The sequence below is a fragment of the Papio anubis genome, chromosome 6 (assembly GCF_008728515.1).
Source record: "Papio anubis isolate 15944 chromosome 6, Panubis1.0, whole genome shotgun sequence".
Lineage (NCBI taxonomy): Eukaryota > Metazoa > Chordata > Mammalia > Primates > Cercopithecidae > Papio > Papio anubis.
This window is the reverse complement of record NC_044981.1, coordinates 57,031,253-57,047,021: the sequence shown is the minus strand read 5'-3', so window position 1 is coordinate 57,047,021 and position 15,769 is coordinate 57,031,253. Positions and strand designations below refer to the sequence as shown.

Genomic DNA, 15,769 nt, shown 5'->3' with positions numbered 1-15,769 from the left:
TATTATGGAACTAATCCATACTACACACTCTAGAGTGTGAGTAAAATTTCTTTATCTTTTCAAGCTTAAATTTCTTATAGGTAAAATGGTGATAATAATAGTACATACTCATAGACTTATGAACTATGTTAAGCAAAATCATGCAGGTTTGTGTATAATCTCCCAAGTTTAGTAAATATCCTCCCCAAGTTAGTTATTTTTTCTTGGGTTAACATTTTTATTTGAAAATATCCATGGTATATATCAAACATGTAAATAAAAATTTAGTCTATAAACATATTAATATGTTTAAATATATTTGAGCATTTAAACACCTTAAACATTTTTATAGTGTTCTCTATAAAATATTTAGCTAATGTAGCCTTTAGAACAGTTGTTAAAAATCGTTATTATATTTATAAGCAAATATATATTGGATGTATTTATAATAGGTATTATAAGGTATGTTTATACATAAAAATCCTTATAATAATGTTGCATATATATTGTTTACAGTGAAACAGTCAGGCGTAAAAATGAAAGTGAGACTAACAATTGTTTCAATAATAATAATAATCTGAAGAAAAAGACAGTTTCAATAATTGAGTGCATACTACCTGTCAAGACTGTTGTGTTTTTAAGAATTATTTCATTTATTTTCTCAACAACCCTATGTATAAAGTTGATATTGGTTCAAGATATTGAGTCTTGTACAGTAACCCTAATCATCATGTATATTATGCCTGTCTATATTTATATTTGCCTACTTACCATTGATTAAATGGAAGCTATGTGTATCTAAGTATGGAATTTAGCCTTCATGGAGGCTGAGATATCCTAAACAATGTAGTAACATAAAATCTCAATGAAAAACGAAAGTAAATGGGAAATTATCCCTCTACAAAAGTAGTCATGGTTACTTATTTGTTCACTAACAACACGCTGTATTGTATCGATTTGTCCCAATCTGTGTGACTGCAAAAATAAAACTGAGTTTTCCATTTATCTCTTTTCCAATCAGATGATACCCACCACTAAAATATATTCTATACCTTATTATACTTAGTAATAGGGTACCAAAGTGAAGGTGAATATAAAAACAAGGAAAAAGATTTGGAAAGAAAAAGAATGTAGCTTAAAAGCTGATAAATATTCATTAGAAGTGCTGAGATTAAACAGATGGTAATGTGAAAAACAAAAGAAACACCTCTCCTTACATCCTTTAGGGAATGTAATGTCCTGAGATCTAATAATTCTCATAAATTGCCATCTTATACTGTTTATCACATAAAGCAATAACGTTAGATATTTAAAATGTGCATTCCCTTTACAGCGAAAAAAGAACATTCAACTACCGAATACATCTGGAGCTTCTTTTGTCGGTCTCGGAATAATTACTTTCTGAGACCATTGCACTTTCCTTTTACTTCCACCAGCAGATTTTTCTTTTATCATTTTGTAAAATTTCTGTGTCCAGGGTTAGGTAAAGAATAAAAATTTATACCAGCCTCTCACTTGTCTGTTAAATAAAATTTGTATTTTTAGAAAATTATAAATACTGCATATCATGCACCTTCAGATTTGTTCAGAGACATTAAAAAATAAGAATGCTAAATCTATGCATGCCAAAGGTATACCAAAGTAATTTTACCACACTATTTTATAAATATATTGATGTTTGAGAGACAGTGTTTTTGAACCTATATTTTAAGAGTTCCGTAGTTTGGTATATAATACTAAATATTGTAAGTAAAAAATAGACCTTCTTGCAAGCCTTAACAATACAAAGGTTCTCAATAAGAATGTATTCTTTATTTGTTGTATTTATATTAATAGGAAATATCTAGCATAGAATATTTTAAAAGGTTAATTACTCATAGGTAAAACTTAGTGATGAGTTTATTTGATTCCTCAGAGGTAGGAGAGAACCACTAATTAATTTTCTCAGGATTTAATTCCAAGGTATTTGCATATGTTAAGTAATACTCAAATGATTTACTGAATCCACATAATTTTCCATCACTAATTCTACTATTTCAGTGTATCACCCAAGAAAACACTTCACCCTGCAATAACACTAGTAATGATAGCCTGTGACTAAATGAAGTAGGTTCAAAGAAAGTAGCCTCATGACAATTTAGCTAAAAAATAGTCAGTGAATGCCAAATAGTCTGCTGTGCTAAATATACTGCTAGCTGTCACATAAGAAAAAATGACATCAACTGTAGTATCTTGGTTTAAAGATGACGAAGAAATATTTTATGGAAAAGCAGTCGTTTTTACCTTTCTAATGCAAAAACTGGAGCCCTCTTAGGAAAAGGCTTAATGGTTTTTTTCTTAACTAGTATATTGGTCCAAGTTGAAGAGAGGCATTTGTCAAATTTAACTAAATGAATAAATATCAATATGCTTCCATCTTTTAAAACTGGTATTATAATACTTCTTATGTACTGTTTATGATTTATGCAAATTATCCTATTGATTTGTATGCACAATGCTAATATTTTATATGTTATTACATGTACATACATACATATACATTAATGTATGCATTGATACTTTTAACGACTTCTAAGATTTTTTATTATTATTATATGCTATTTAATTATCATAACAGTTCCATGAAGCAAACAGGGCAAATTTTCTTATGCTTATTTTAAGGATAAGAAAATAAAATTCCACAGGATTAAGAGATTTATCCAAAAATTACATGAATTCTACATGGTGAGAGTTGGGCTGAAACATTATTCTATGCAAAATAATTAAGCTTCTCATTTTGTAAGTGATAGTGTTCAGTGGTAGAAGAGAAAACAATCAAGATTGTATGAGAGAGAAAGCTGTTTATGTACAATAATTATCAACATCTTTTTATAACCCATTCCAACTTAACTACAAGTATTGGGATTTTTTTCTATATATAAATATTTACTCATAGCCTTATTTATATGCTTACTACAGGCATGTCATAATATTGAATAGTTTTTAAAATAGCATACTGGGGACAAATGCATATGAAATTACTCAAAATTGATAACCTAATGATTACAAAGTGTACATTGACATTGTAATATATAAATTAAGTAATAATGTTTTCCAACTTTAGCTGGGGTAGAATAGAATTGAAATTAATTAAAAATGTGAAACATTAAGTAAGAAATAAATGGAAACATTCTAATTTATATTTAAAATATCAGAATTGTGATTTCATTTCTTTAGCATCTACTATTACAAGAACGTCATTAAAAAAGAGAGAATTAGGTTGTTATTCTACCACTAGGTAAAAATTAACATAACTTTTGTCATTGTTTTTATATACTTACTTACATTTGTCCTTCCATCTTAAAAAAAAAAAAAAAGTACTTTGCGGCTATTGGATAATTGACATTTTTAAATGAGTTTAAAAGTCTAATTTTGGTTTGGTTTGCAAAAGCCAGAACATTCACAGAAGTTTTCTAATTTTCAACCAACAATACTGCTTTTGAGAAAAAAAAAAATCCCAGAAGGTTTGTGTCTAAATTAAACAGGTCAGCAGTTGATCTTAATTTAATTTACTAAACAATTTCATTTAGCAGTTCAGAGACTTGGGCTTCTTCCATGAAAGTGTAGCCATGTGGAGGATTCTACTATTTCATCTAATTTATCTCTGTCCTCCTTTATTGTTAAAGTGCATTGCAAGGGCCCAGAAATACCTATTTGTCACAAACCCACCATTGAAGCAATACATGGCAAATCATTATAGAGTTTAGTGTTTTATAATTAATTTGCTGTATTGCATTGTTTAAAAAGAAAAAAAAAACAGCTTTTTCAATATAAAAGCAATGTATTTCAAAGCCTTAGGCTTACTTAGTTTCCAGGTCAAACTATTTTCAAATTCGACACAAGTTTCTGAATTTTCATTCCTGTGGTCAGATAGTTCCACTGTGCTGTACACGTCAGGGTCTGGTGTGCTCAGAAGCACACAGATTTCCGGTTAACTGCAAGAATCAGGAAATGCACTTTTGTATTAGGAAAGTGACCCCTAAGTTGCAAATTGTGAAACAAATATATATATTTGGTAATAAAATTTTCCCCACCACCTATTCTCATCCTGCAATGTAGAAGAAAGGGTCTAGAAACATAGTGTAAATGAAAAATAACTTTAAGTATGTCTACAATGTCCACAGTAAAAATAATAATAAGATTTGAACATGCTACAGAATGTTTCTAGAATGTGTATTTATCTATAAAGCTAAATTATTTGATAATGATATTAGGTAAATATTTAGGCATTATTTTATTCTCTTGATATGTTTTTAGAAACGTGAAGATATAAGTGCTCTATTGTATTTATTTTCCAAGTAGGATTTATTTTATTGCAATAGAAGTATACCTTATTTCTCAAAATAATGCTATGATAACATTAATGTTTTACAGCTGCATTGAGTCAATTCATAGACTTATCAAGTAATAGAACTAACACATATCTCTCTTCTCAAATGATTTGTATATATGACTAATAATTTTGTTCTTAATAAGATCATAGGCAACATCAAAATATAACTATTCAACTTGTCAGACTATTGGTTCCTAGGTATAACAGTTATTTTTTTTTTATTTTCAACGTATAAAATACGAAAATATAACTTGAGAATAGAAATGTCAGAACTAAGCACCATCTATTAATTTGTTATGAAAATATAACTAGAGAATAGAAATTCCAGAACTAAGCACCATCAATTAATTTGTTGATACCTATTCATTATAATGGAATTAAATTCAAAATCAAATTATTAGAGTAAAAACTGATCTATGAATAATCTTTATAATTAAAAATTAACAGAACATCAGTTTTATAATATATTTAATTCTGTATATATTTTTTCTTCAAAAGATACTCAGATTTTACCAGAACTTACTTACATAAATGAATAAGATTGTATTTCAGACTTTAATGGAACATTATTTGTGTACTTTTTCTATTTTCCATGTCATATACTTACCCACCTTCTAATTTTATTGATTACACTGTTTTGAAAGGTTATTTTTTTTCTACATTAAGACAGTAAAGTTTAGAAATAAGCATTATGTATTGAACTGATCATCTATTCAAATAGGACATTTGCCAGAATTAGCCAACAACCTGTTAACTCTTTCCTCTCCCCGGTTTTTGTGAGAATGCAGGCATTACTTATAAGTGATGCAATTCCTCTTACACTTAAAAATATACCCTTACATTGTAGTGAGTAGAAAAAACTTATAAAACACTAAAATATTTCCCAATAGTTCTGGCAACATTTGACACCAGTGATTAATGTCCTATATTAACATGGTAATACCTCAACCTTATTCCCAATACTCTATTTCCTAAAATATTTTCTTCTGCTTTAATTTTGACATATGAAAAATAGCTATAAAATAACTTGAGAAACATACTATATTGATTTTTAATTGGAAGTAAAATTAGGATTTATAATTTAACTCTTTATGAAATGCACACCAAACACATTCAAATTTTTATGTAACACATAATTTGCTCAGAAGCATCAAAAATAGATGACATGAATTAGAATATGAATTATTAGATATGTGGAATTAGAAAAAGTATATCTGTTAAATTACAAATAAATTGTTTTAATATCAAATAGGTATATATTTAAAAATTAGAAGTAAATTAATTGCTCAGCTAAAATATTTTTAATGTGCTGTAACACCATAGACACACCTTTATTTATTACAGATGATAAAACTATAGTGCTAAACTAATCAAATTCAAATCAATTTAACCAAATATATTTCAGCAACACAGTGTTTAAGAAATTCAAAATATGCTAAAGAATGAAAAACTAATTGCCTTATAATCAAAAGCAGTCAGTTTTAAACTTCTACCCAACAGGTAGATGATAAATTTTTCATTTCTCAGTTGTGTTTCTAGCAGGAAGTTGTCAAAAAAGTTTGACATCTCTTAAACTTGCATCTAATTTGTCTGTGTTTATGAACCTAATGTTGATATGTAAAACCACAGAACAGGAAGAAGAGGGTGGCTACAGTTCTGTTAAAATATGTATACATCAGGATTTGCCGATACCATGCATGGTGTGAAAGGATGCTTGTTTTCCAAAAGGAAATGGGCACTGTCTTTTCCTCAGTTCTTGTTGTTGTTTTTCTCTTATGTCAAATGATTCCCAACTAAATTTGAGACAATAAGGGGTATTGTTAATTAATTTTCCCAGTATTTGGATATATTAGAATGAATAACAATGGATAAATATAATGCTGCTGTATGCAAAAGGCTACAAAATTAAGAAGTCATTTCTTCTCATAAATTCAAAAATCTCAACCTTCCATTGATACTATGTTTTCAGTAATTTTATAAAACTTCTACCCAAGGAAGGGTGTTAAATTAAAACATCTAATCTGCTTGTACTTTAAAAATGCTTTTATATAAGAAAAGTAGAACGATCAGTAAGTGTGGTGTTACAAGTTCAGAAAACAATTGAAATACAAAGTTTACGCCTTTCTGGTATATTAAACCAAGTTTCACCTTTGACTGGTTTGACCTGGTGATTTCTGTTTTAACCCTGTTTTGATCTTCAATTTCAAGGCAGCAAGAGTCAGGCCACATAGATTAATTCTTTCCAAACTTTTGATTTTTCTTTCATTTTTACACGAGTGTAGATTTTTGAATATCGATGTGCGCTCTTTACTCCTTAGCTGATAATGTGAGATATTATAAGAATCTCAGGAGTTTTTAATAATAGTTGAGGTTTCATTAAACTTAGTTCTCAAGCAACACCTTAAAGTTTATTCATCAAATAACTCAGGGTGTAAAAGTAGCACATAAACATTAATTGAACCGTCATTAAGCAGTATAACTGTTTTCAATTAATAGAGGACATTTAGCTCCATACCGTGTGGTGGAAAACAATTAGGTCTTATGATACACGTGCTGTTAAGGATACTGCTACCAGACTTGACCAGCTACACTTTACAAAATAGCAGTCAGCTGTAGTCAGAAGCGTGCCCAAGTCATAGGAAGTCATATTTTTACTGCCATGTCCTCGCTGCTTATAAATATTGTTATGTGCCTCATGCCTTATGCTAATGGCAATGACTAATGTTTGTCATTATCTTCACTCCATCTTAGTTTAGAAAACCCCTCAGGAGAGACTGATCATAGCTAGGATGCTGCTTAAAGTGAAAGTGTTTTTCTAAAACACATAATATAAAAAGCACTTAAATACAAAAGGTGGGATGGATAATTTATTTTGTTTTGGGTATGCTTGACAACCGCTACTGTTATTAAATTTGCCATGAGACTGATTGATATCCTATATGAGAATGCCTTATAGATGCTTGTATGTGTGATTGCACAATGCTTTAAAGTTGTTCTGCTCATCTGGGACTGTAGGTGAAGATGTATGATACAAAAATGAAAAGCTGGAATAAATCCAAGACTGGATGTTTGGAGGTTTCATTTTTTAACAGCGGAGGTGAGTCCCTTCATCCGTTTGTGATTTCATTTATGAACTCTGCTTACAAGACAGGTATAGAACACTTCATTATGGGCCCAAACATATATGTTTAAATGGATAAAGCAGCTGTTACATCAGATGGAGGCAAAGTGGGGACATTAAATTAATGTCAAACAAGGAGAAACTCTTTTAGTTTTATTCTACATTATAGCAGCATAGTGATAATGTGCTGATTTTCATATGCACACAATTTCTGTTATGTCTTATATCACCAGAACATGAGGTTATGAATTCCTGTATTATGAAGTAAAAATAAAAGCAATAATAAACTAACAAGGAAATATATTTTGTTCAGAGAATGTGATGAATGTTCACACTGTTTTCCATAATAAGGAGAATGGGGGACAAAAAGTTTCTGTGAAGAAATGTCATCCACCATACATGATGGTTATTGAGTCTTTGTCTAAAGTATTACTGTAGTCATCCTGCCAAGTTTCACCTTTTTTTATTAGAGGAGAAGTTCAATTTCATGGGATAGGGCCAAGATATAGGGACTTCCAATAAATCTTCATAGAATGAAATGGGATGGAATGGAGTAGGGTAGAACAGAACCCAGTAGAATAGGACTGCAATTATGTGTTCCTCCCTTTAATTCTAATTTGTTCTGAAACACAAGGAGAAATAAATGTATGGCTGGATGGTCAGCGATATAGATGATTTGGAAGATAAGCTTCCATTTTCTTCCTTATATATTCCTGTATTTTAAAACAGGGAGTGTAAATTACAGTTATGTTTGCTGAATGAGATAGGAAATTGTGTAAGATATATTTCAGAAATTTTTTTCTTAAAAGAACTTAAGTAATTTTTTTTAATGAAGATACATTTCCCAGGACTTGATATTCAGAAAGACCTTAGGGAAGAGTTGAGAACGGTTATGGATACTATAGAAACACTGTGCCTCCTTCTATTTTGTCTCAGAGCAATTTGGAGGAAAACAGAATCTTATCTTTATGACCATCTTGAATCTGATCCATACTTAACATCTTTCCCAATTCTTTTCAGAGTTCCATGTAAATTCTCCTGTACAATGTAACACTGTCTTTGGAATTCACTGTCAGTTACAAACTACACTGTAGATAAAGTGACCATACGTCCCGGTTTATGCCTGTTGTTTTAGGGTCATTATCATTAGCACCACCTTTTACTCTCAGATGTGTCCCAGTAGGGATGACAAATTATGGTAGCCTTATCTATAAATAATAATAACATGTCAATAATGATAACCAATAGCCCTACTGGAAGCTTGCTATTTGTCAGAGACTTTGAGTGCTTTCATGTATAATGAATTCTTCATAATAACCCAATGAGGCAAGTATTTTATTTCCCCCATTTTACAGTAGAAGAAACAAGAGTTAGAGAGGTTAAATAGCATGGCCTGCTCACATAATGGGCCCAACCTTAAATCAGACAGAGATCTGACTTTATAACATCATGTGCCAGAAGATGGTTATGCTATCTTCTTATTTGCTTGCTGATAGAATTAGCTTTGCTTTTTTTAATATACTCAAAGATTATCAATAGTTTTCATTTACTATTCTTCCTAGATTCTACAACTATATTTTTATAAGGACTGTGGATTTTAAGATGCAAGAAGAGAGCACTGAAGTGAACTAAAATTCATCTGGGTTTTAGTTCAGGATATTAATTTTACTATATTAATAAAAATAACTGTGATTTGTTGAATGACTAGTATATGCAAGATTGGGACTTTCCCTTTGTTGTATCACTGACTCCAAAAACAGCAGTGCAAGGCAGAACATTTGAACCCCATGAATGTATATGATTGCTTTAGCTATTAGCCCTAAATTGGTTCATAGGTTACAAATGAAGCTTGGGGGCATTAAATAGTTTCAGCAGGCCTCTCCAAGCTCTGACATTCTTATCCCTAGCTGCCTCTAGGAGTACTTGATTATCAGGATATAAGATACAGAATCTGGATGCAAGGAAAAATTCTTGGGGACAAAGGGACTTCCTCAGCACCTCATGTTTATATTAACTGCTGTGCATTGAGTGCTTAATAAGGGCATGCACTTTACATATTTTTGTAAACATATTTTCTTCTATTTTCCTCCTTACCATAGGTCAAAAAAGAAGATAATTTGGATTTGAACCAATGTAAGTTTAGCTCCACTATGCTAGAGAGATCATCTATCTCTGAAACTCTCTATAGATTACCATCATTTAGGAACTTTTCTGAAAAGCAGTATTAAAGATGAATAAATAATATTTACTGATAATCAAATTTGTCCCACAACTGTATAAAGAATATAAAAACTGATATAATAGTGTATAAAGATTGTTGAAATTCCTTGTCATATTTTCAAATAAAAAGTGTGGAAATTTTTACTAGTGCAGAGTAAGTTCTGTATGCTGCAAAGAACAAGGTAAATGTAAATCTGTGCCTATACTCAAAAGATGATTACAATTCACTTGGGAATACAAGAATATAAATCTACAAATGTGGATTGTGTACTATTATAAAATGCCAAATTGTATAGTGTTATTTGAACAGTGGTTCTTAACCACATATGCATATCAGCATCATGCATGGTGTGTTTTAAAACTACAGATGTCAGGACCCTACTGCATTGACTAAGTAAGTTTTTCAGGTTAGAACCTGGAAATATGTGTTTTTAAAATTCCATGGATGATTTTGAGGTGTACTATGGATAACAACCACTGGATTAAAATATATGTGTAACATATTAATATGTTAATTATGCAGATTTTAAAAGTTAATTTTGGCTGGGATATAAAAAGATGGCTTTGTAGAAGAGACAGGATTTGAATGGAAGGTCAGATGTGGACAGAAGGTAAAAGAAACATTTATTTCTTTTTCTTATTTAGCCCAAAATAAAATTTTATCTTTAAGGTTTTTATCTGCATTTCAGATTCCTAATTGGATTGGGCTGGAATAGAAAATAAAACATAAAACAATAAATACCTGGAAATGTTCAATTATTTTCTAATATATCTATGATATGGCTATATGAAAATCAGGTTTGAAAACTTGCCTGAAAACTTGTATATTATTATATTTATATTAATATCAATAAGGAAATCTAATCATGGCTAATAAATACAATTTAGGCCACAAACTACCAAAGGGCAGGATTCATGCTTTATTCAAATTTGAATTCTTAGATATTTAGCATAGTGGACTAGCCTATGCATAATATATATTTGTTTGTTGAATTAATTAGATATTTGGATTTATTTGCTTTATTTATCTCACCTTGTGGGGCAAATTTCATTGGTCTCCATTTGAAGTCTTAAGAACTTTTGCTATGAAGGTTTTGGTTTATTCATCTATTTGTTTCTTGACCCAGAACTAATGTTCTGACAAAGACTCACAATCATTAGCTTATAGGAGAAAACTTTTAGGATTTTTCTTTCCAAGAAAAAGACTGAAAGGAAGGAAAGACAGGTGGAAAAGGCAAACGAGAGTTGCAGGAGAGTTCCTTTTTAACAACAGGAGAGTTCTCCTTCTAAGTTTATGCCCAGAACAGCTGGTAAACCACTCTTCTCAGACCAGTCCTTCCACAGGGAGCACTGAAGTCACCAGACCCGCCTATGATCAGGAGAAAGGCTTCCAAAGCTTTCCCAAGCTCTATCTACTAACCGATTTTTTTATTAGGACACATTTGTTTTGTCACTGTTTTGGTTTGGGGTGTTAATGGCGCTTTAAAGGCACAGTAAAAAGATCACAAAAGCTCTTTTTCTTATGTTGCATTATGTCTTCCCAGCACCAGTCAAGCCAGGGTTCTTTTGCTTTTTGGTTGTTGTGGAAACGATGTCAGATGTTCATATTTTCCCAGTGGAATTTTACAATACTTTTGGAAACAGTTTCGTAGGGTGAAAATAAGAAGAAAGAATGAAAACAAAACACAGATGGGAAAAAAGCACGGTGAGTCGATGACAGAAAGCTTTGATTTTCATCGTTCTACTTTTGAAAATAAGGGTAAAAGTTGAGGGCGTCATACAGTGCTTAGCTGTGGACATCCATGTGTAAAAACATTTTCAGTGTGAGATGACTTTGATAATGATGACAGCCTCTTATTTTGGTATTAGGAAAGGGGCAGGTAAGATCCGGAGGATGGAGCTTGGGCAGAAGCTGTTGTTACAGGACAGGATTCCTGTAATCTACTGTCTCTATGGGCCATCTTTTGAGTAGTTGCACTTTTTCGGCTTCCCCACTCCTTTCTCCAGGTGCTATGTGATTGCTTCACCCTAGACAAGCCTGTTTTTCCTCAAGGGAAAACAAATCCAAAATAAACATGATTACATAATTCTTTATAAGCAATGATTGAATAAGAACATATCTAAAACAGTTTAATTCATACTGGGTGGCATAAAACAGCTGAAAATCAAATGAATTTCTGTTTTAGGAATGTTTCAAAAGTGGACCATCACATGCATGGTATATACGTCATCTTGAATACAACAGTAATTTCAATCAGTCAGTGATGTGCTGGCACCAGCGCATATAAGCTCATAGGATCCAAACATGTGCTTCTCTTCTCAACTAAACTGCAATGACTTCATTTTGGTAGCTTGAAGTAGACCCTGGTGTGTCTACTTATACCATAGAAATTGGGGAATGTTACAAATCTGGACTTTTTAATTATTTTGCAGAGAGCCAGTTTACCAGCACACCACTGAGTTACATGCACATTTTAGAAGTAAAAAGAGACCCAGTATAAATATATGTGTCTGTAATTAGGGATGTTACTTGCTGAGTAAATATTTAAAGAAGACACTGCTTAAGAGACACAGTATTTTGTTAGACTATCTAGGCTCAAATCTGTTATTAGTTGTCACTTAACTTCTCTGTCTTTTTGTCTTCTTATCCTTAAAATGAGAACTTCATATGATTTTTCTGATGATGAAATGAGTTAATATATATGATACACTCAAAAAAGTGCCTGGCAGAGAAGGTTCTCAATAAGTATATTCTATTAGTAGCAACAAGACATGAGGCTATATGGTTTTTACAATCTTCTCTTAAAAGACTGCCTAAATTCAGTGTTATTTTCCTTGTTGAGCTTTTATATCTCAGAATCCCATACTCAATTTCCACAAGTTTTGTAAAGATCTGTTAAATGAAAGCACATCAGATCACTCTGAAATGCATAAAGCACTATGTAAATGAAAGGTGGAATAATTATGTTAAAGACATCATCTTGAATTTTGTTTATACTGCATCTCTGAAACGAGCATCAGATTTCTCTCTAGGCAGTTACTGCTCCTACAGAAACAAACACAGATGGTGCCCAAACTTCCTACTGAATACTTTGAGGCAATAGCGTTTATCAAAATACATCCGGTCACTAAATGTACAAAAACTTCAAACAAACTCCACATCTCAGTGTCAGGCCAACATGGTTATTTAGGCAAATAAGCCTTTCTTTGATAATTCAAGGATTTTCTGATGTGTGAAATGGAATACTTCAACAAATAAAAAATCTTACATGTAGGCTAAGTTTTATAAAACAGGATATTAACATAGCAATTTCTTTTAGAGAAAAACAAATCAGTTTGTCTTCTGTGATGAGCATTTCTAATTAAATTTAAAGTAATTTTTTGGTTGTGCATGGACACGTTCCCTTTTCCCATTGACCTTCTGGTCACATAAAGCAGAAAAAATATATGTTTTAAAAATATGTATTTAGGCAAGGCACGGTGGCTCACGCCTGTAATCCCAACACTTTTGGAGACCAAGGCAGGTGGATCACCTGAGGTCAGGAGTTCGAGACCAGCCTGACCAACATGGTGAAACCCTGTCTCTACTAAAAATACAAAAAAATTAGCCAGATGTGGTGGCACATGCCTGTAATCCCAGCTACTTGGGAGGCTGAGGCAGGAGTATCGCTTGAACTAGGAGGTGGAGGTTGCAGGGAGCCGAGCTTGCACCACTGCTCTCCAGCCTGGGCAACAGAGTGCAAAACTCCATCTCAAAAAATACGTGTGTGTGTGTGTGTGTGTGTGTGTGTGTGTGTGTATTTAAACATTTTAAGAACCTAGTCTTTGGAACACAGACCTTATTCCGCAGGATAGTCCTGGGATTTCTGTAACTTAAACTCTCCTTAATGGGTTTTGTGTTGTTTCTGGGCATGTTTGCCTTTGAATCCACCTTTTGCCCTTTCTCTGGCTCAGTTAGCAGGAGGGAGATCTGACCCCTAAGGTTTCCTTTCCCAGAGAGCTGTCTCAGCTAGCTTGCAACTGGCTTCTGCCAGTGGGGGTTTGGGGATAAGTACCCTGGAAGGAGCCTATGAGATTGAGAAAAAGGTAGAAGTCAGGTTAATTTTCCCAACATTAACTTTGCCTCCTGCACCTTCCCCAGCAGCAGCTGTATCTTTTCCCCACTCTGCCTCTCACTACCCAAGTTTGCCACAGTTCCAGTTCCCAGCAGGTAATCCAAGGCTCCTGTGTTAGTTATAGAAGCATCCCCTTGTCCTGTCCTGTGTCCCTCCAGCCTAGGGTTAGCTACAACTTGCTCCTGTTACTAATTTCGGAGTTGAGCAACTCAGAGAAGAAATGGGTAATGAAAGAGACAAGAAGTGAGCCTTTGCTCTATTGGTTTCTTGTCTCTTTCATTACCCATTTCTTGCTTTAACTAAGCCCCTGCATTATAGTCCTTTACTCCAAATGAACCCTATTTTCCTAACTGAACTCTGATTGACCCAAGGTCTGACACAGGCCACTTGCCCATACTGGATTCTTGAGCAAACAACAGAAGTGCTCTTCTCTCTCCTGTACCCATCATGAAGATTCCAGAGATTTCTGGTTCATAAACACTAACAATCATGGTTCCCTTTACAGCTCTCCTCCTTTAGTTAAATGATGATTCTACCCTCAGTCTGCATCATATGCCTGAAATGTTGGCAGAGATAAAGTATTTTTCTGTGTTTCTACTAACATTAGTGTCACAAAACACTCAGAAATTATACTTGATTATTAACCTTCTTCAGGCCACATCCCTCAAATTCACTGCAAGGAATTGATTTATAGGTGGTTAGTCTATCAAACGTTAGTGCCCTTTCTAGTAAGTCACAAAGAATGACAGGGTCTCCAGATCTATTTCCACATAGGAGAATAGCAGGACTGAAGTATGGACCTGTTAGATTTTATCATTCTAAAATTCTATTCCTTGTGCTTTTTTTTTTTTTTTTGAGGAAGGAAATTTGGGCCACAAAGCAAATTCGTATCTTAAAAGCTTAAATTAATCCTGTAAATATATTCTTAATCCAAAGCTGCCAGACTAGGGTTGTGTGTTCCATGAATTTGTTAAATTTATTTTGAATTTTGAATGTTGAAACATGCAATCTTGCTGAGTTTCTAAAAATAATATTTCATAATTTTTTTCACCATTTTTCTGTATACCCATCCTATTACACTGCTCCTTCTTCCCCACATGATCTTTCTTATTTTACTTTCTTTTGCTGTGTTATAAATTCTAAGCCAAGTAACTATCCTTGCAGGAGTATTCTCTGAACTCTCCCAGTCACTGTCTGGGGAGCATTGCTTTGTAGCTTCAATTTGTGCCTCCATAGAGCGTTTTATGAAATGGTTTACCTCTCTCTCTCTCTCTCTCTCTCTCTCTCTCTCTCTCAGTTTCACATTAGACTTGAAGTTCCATAAAGGAAGGACTGTTTTATCTTTGCATTCCTAGTGTCCACTAACTTCCCTGACACCTAGAAATCATTCAAATAATATTTGTTAAGCTCATTCTGAACAACACTGAAAGTTTCAAGGCCTCTCATGCTGGACAAATTTTAGTATTAGAATCTTCAAATAGATTTTTATTTTTAAATATTTTTAGAACTAGAAATATTTACGAACATATAACAGACTTGTTATTTCAGAAGATGCCTAGTGTTTATACCCTGTCCATAGAAGTCGTTACATCTTTGTTGAACGACATTGATACATAAGGTAAACAGGCACTTGAGAGGAACAGTAGCACTTTAACAAGTTTAGGACAAAGCTTTTCAACTCCTTATCTTGTTTACATTCTTTTTCACTAGAAATTGCATCCTCTCTCTGTGTTCGTCTTCCTAAATTTAAGCCCTTATTTTCAGTGTCCATCTAAATATATTCTCACTGACTCCACCATCAATTAAGTAAATGCCATGTCTCTAACTCATTTCCTTTAAAAAGGATGAGCTCAGCCATGCTCTGTTTATTCCATTTATAATAGCTCTCTTTGCACATTTTGGTCCATTGCCTCCGGTGTCATTTCTCATGCATCTGTTTATTCTACCCAATTAGACTCAGAG

The 15,769-nt window shown here is 32.8% G+C and overlaps 1 protein-coding gene across 12 annotated transcripts in view; it reads left to right on the top strand.

The window, feature by feature from the left end:
* The window catches only part of KHDRBS2 (KH RNA binding domain containing, signal transduction associated 2), a 631,237-nt gene that overhangs the window by 593,762 nt on the left and 21,706 nt on the right, over positions 1 to 15,769 (top strand). For 10 of the 12 annotated variants that reach the window (XM_017957975.3, XM_017957976.3, XM_021937396.2 and 7 more), the window contains 3 exons: positions 7,367 to 7,448; positions 9,572 to 9,605; positions 11,237 to 11,397. The gene's annotated coding sequence lies outside the window, so the exon portion shown is untranslated. Of the gene's footprint in view, positions 1 to 7,366; positions 7,449 to 9,571; positions 9,606 to 10,215; positions 10,304 to 11,236; positions 11,398 to 15,769 lie in introns of all 12 variants that reach the window. The other 2 variants (XM_017957968.3, XM_017957970.3) reach the window with 2 other exon arrangements.